The following is a 4,193-nucleotide window of genomic DNA, read 5'->3' on the forward strand; positions in this document are numbered from 1 at the left end:
TAGAAACTTGTAATTGTTTCCAGTAATTAACAACTGAGAGAAAAGTTTCCAGAAATGTTCTCAGCTCCCAAGCCTGCACTCCCATGACTGCTGCATGTGAAATGATAATTGCAGTTTTTTTTTTTAATTTTTTTTCATTTATTTTTATTAGTTGGAGGCTAATTACTTTACAATATTGTAGTTGGTTTTGTCATACATTGACATGAATCAGCCATGGATTTACATATATTCCCCATCCCGATCCCTCCTCCCATCTCCCTCTCCACCCAATTCATCTGGGTCTTCCCAGTGCACCAGGCCTGAGCACTTGTCTCATGCATCCAACCTGGGCTGATGATCTGTTTCACTATAGATAATATACATGCTGTTCTCTCAAAACATCCCACCCTCACCTTCTCCCACAGAGTCCAAAATTCTGTTCTGTACATCTGTGTCTCTTTTTCTGTTTTGCATATAGGATTATCATTATCATCTTTCTAAATTCCATATATATGTGTTAGTATGATGTAATGTTCTTTATCTTTCTGGCTTACTTCACTCTGTATAATGGGCTCCAGGTTCATCCATCTCATTAAGACTGATTCAAATGAATTCTTCTTAATGGCTTAGTAATATTCCATGGTGTATATGTACCACAGCTTCCTTATCAGTTTTGATGGGAGGGGAGGGGAGGACAGCATCTCAAACCCATTTATCAGAATCTGGCTGCCTCCCTCCCACACACATACTGGGTATAATGACCATCCCACCGATCCCTTGTCCTGGCACCTGGAAGATATGTTCGTTGTATTTTCATCTGAGCGGCGGAGTCTGTGAGAGAAAGGTAGATCAAGATTCTGGGTAAGTGATCACATCAGAAACTGACACCAACACCAATTTGTTGACATTCTAACAAATCTAGTATGTCAGTTTATGAGAGACACAAGAATCCGTGCTTTGCAAGTGCCAAATTTTACCTCTGTGTCTTGTATGTTAATGTCACCAGCAAATATTAATTCATTGCTAATATATTCGCTGGGCTCAGACAATAACATGCTGATTCAGTGTATGATTGGACAATAAGAATTTTGTTTTGTCTTAAACTGTTTTATCACATGTTAGTGTTTTATGCCCTAAGGTTTATTGCCTACATGTGATTATTCAAATATTTCTATAATACATGTTATTTTAGTTGTGTTTCTGTCATGGGAACTAAAGAGTCTTTCTGTTGCCATCCTCACAGTGAAGTATTCTCATCTTCCTGACATTGCCTTGTCCTGAGGCAGGCTCCTGCTGTAGTCTACTGCCAGCAGAGATGTTCATGTGTTAAGATGCTCAGACTTAATTCATAATACATGGTACTATAGAATAAAGCTTTACAAATAAATGGAATCATGTTAATTGAAAATTAAAAATACCACAGGTCTATAAACAGAAAAGCTGTGAAATCAAAATCCAATATAGATCTGGTTTATTATATGCCTGCAACTAACTAGTTGTTTGGCATGGCTGGTGATCAGTGTAGTCTCTTTTCTTGATTTTGGCTGTTCATCAAAGTTCATGAGATCTTAGATCCTGGACCAGGGATTGAACTAGACCCTCTGCAGTGGAAGGCAGGGCCTTAATGATTTAAGCACCTGGGAGGTTCCCCAAACCACTGTCCTGAGTAGCCCAATGGGATATAGTCCTCACTGTGCACTAAGAAGCAGATTTGACAAAGATTTAACCTGTCTGGGGGTAGGTTACACTCATCTCTATAACTAAGGTCCCTTTAGATCCTTCCTGATAAATTTGTGAAGAATAAAGAAGTGATCACATGAGTATCTTCAGTGATTAATTTTACGTGTTAGTTCTCTTTAAATGTTATACATGAAACCCTTTAAAGGCTGCTGGTAACAGAAACACAAGAAGCAAATATTTCCAAGTGGAACTATTGTTAAGTGAAGAATATTGGATTTCAGTTGACACGATGCATGTAACCCATGCCTCATATTCCCACGCAGGATATTCTAACTCAAAAGCACCACTGACTGTGAACTGAAAGGATGGCCAGCAGCTTTTTCATGATAGGCATGATCATCTTAACCCAGACCGTGGTTGGAATCCTGGGGAATTTCTCACTCCCTTGCAGTTATATCATCCTTCACTTCATGGGTTACAGGTTACGGTCCACAGATTTGATCCTTTAGCACCTGATTGTGGCCAACTCCTTGGTCCTCCTCTCTAAAGGGGTCCCCCAGACAATGGCAGTCTTTGAGTGGAAGCATATCCGCAGGGATGTTGGGTGCAAACTTCTCTTCTTTCTGCACAGAGTGGGGAGGGGAGTGCCCATCGGTAGCATCTGCCTCCTGAGTGTCTTTCAGGTGATCACGATCAGTCCCTGGAACTCCAGGTGGGCAGCATTGAAAGTAACAGCTCCCAAATACGTGGTTCTCTCTATTTTCCTGTGTTGGATCCTGCAAATGCTGGTAAATGTCATTTTTCCTTTCCATATGACTGGCAAATGGAGTGACAAAAACATCACAGAGGAAAGATTTTGGCTACTGTTCTTCTATTGTTACTGACAAAACTGAAGACGCCTTGTCTGCAGTTTTGCTATTATTCCTTGATGTTTTATGTTTGGACTCATGCTCTGGGCCAGCAGCTCCATGGTTCTCATCCTGTACAGACATAAGCAGCAGGTCCAGCACATTCGTAGGACTGATGCCTCCTCCAGGTCCTCCCCTGAGTCCAGAGTTACTTAATCCATCCTTCTCCTCGGGAGCACCTTTGTCTATTTTATATTCTTTCCTCCACCTGTCAAGTACTTTTGGCTCTTTTTGATCAGCCCAGCCAGTTCCTTGTGGACATCACTATAATCATTGCAGCATGTTTCTCAACTGTCAGCCCCTTTCTGCTCATGAGCCATGAGCTCTATTTTGCTGGGATAAGAATTGCAAAGTCCTCTACTATTATGAGAAAATTGTGAATTTTATTTATTTCTATAATGATCAGTTGCCAGTTCATTTATTTTCCCTCAGAATCCTAATATTACAATTTTAATCTCTAGATAATATTATACCAGACTTGCCAAGTATCTTCTTTAATATAAAGACCAACTGAAATATATTGTCATGAAATATGAATATATCAGTGAAGTTTTCTTGTAGAAAAGGAGTTCATGTTTATGCAACAAACAACAGGCCTTGAAATAATCTACATATTATGAAGTGTCCAAATACGTTACTTTTAGTCTAACCAAACAAATTTCCCAGAAATGAAGTAGGTATGGAATTATAGATTCAAGTATACATGAAAATGGATCAATGTGTACAGCAGTCAGAAATAAAATTGAACAAATTGATGTCCGTACAGAGTAAAGAATACCCTGGTTAGCACTCGAAGGTAAAATTAGGTAAGTGTTTGGAAGCCAGTTACAAGTTTATAGTTAACATATTTTTTCTTTTTCCTTCATTTATATCAGTTGGAGACTAATTACTTTACAATATTGTAGTGGTTTTTGCCATACATTCATATGAATCAGTCATGGATTTGCATGTGTTCCTCATCCTGAACCCCCCTCCCACCTCCATCCCACCTCGCTCCTAGGGTCATCCTAGGGCACCAGCCCTGAGCACTTGTCTCATGCATCAAAACTGGACTGGCAATCTGTTTCACAGTTGATACTGTACATGTTTGAATGCTATTCTCTCAGATCATCCCACCCTCGCCTTCTCCCACAGAGACGAAAAGTCTGTTTTATACATCTGTGTCTCTTTTTCTGTCTTGCATATAGAGTTATCATCACCACCTGTCTAAATTCCATATATATGCCTTTGTATACTTTTTGGTGTTTTTCTTTCTGGCTTACTTCACTCTGTATAATGGGCTTCAGTTTCATCCACCTCATTAGAACTGATTTAAATATTAAGAGAGATGGCAGTATTTATTAGAAAGAGTCTTGCAGGGAGATTAGCACATTAAAATATTTTCTTGTAGAAATGAGCAGTTTGAAGTGAAGTACAATAAAAAATAATGCTGAAAGAAAACTATATTTCAGAAGATTTTTCAAACTGAAATATATTTGACATATAACATTGTGTAAATTTAAAGTATAAGATTTGGTAATTTGTTACATGTAAATATTGTAATATGACTGCCATCACAACCACATATCACAATGCAGAACTCTTCTTTTATGTTAAATTTTTCATTGAATTATAGTTGATTTACTG

The 4,193-nt window shown here is 38.5% G+C and overlaps 1 pseudogene; it reads left to right on the forward strand.

Annotated features, from left to right (window-relative positions):
* Positions 1 to 2,024: 2,024 nt before the first annotated feature.
* Positions 2,025 to 2,947, forward strand: LOC133054794 (vomeronasal type-1 receptor 4-like; annotated as a pseudogene).
* Positions 2,948 to 4,193: the final 1,246 nt, after the last annotated feature.

The sequence above is a fragment of the Dama dama genome, chromosome 4 (assembly GCF_033118175.1).
Source record: "Dama dama isolate Ldn47 chromosome 4, ASM3311817v1, whole genome shotgun sequence".
Lineage (NCBI taxonomy): Eukaryota > Metazoa > Chordata > Mammalia > Artiodactyla > Cervidae > Dama > Dama dama.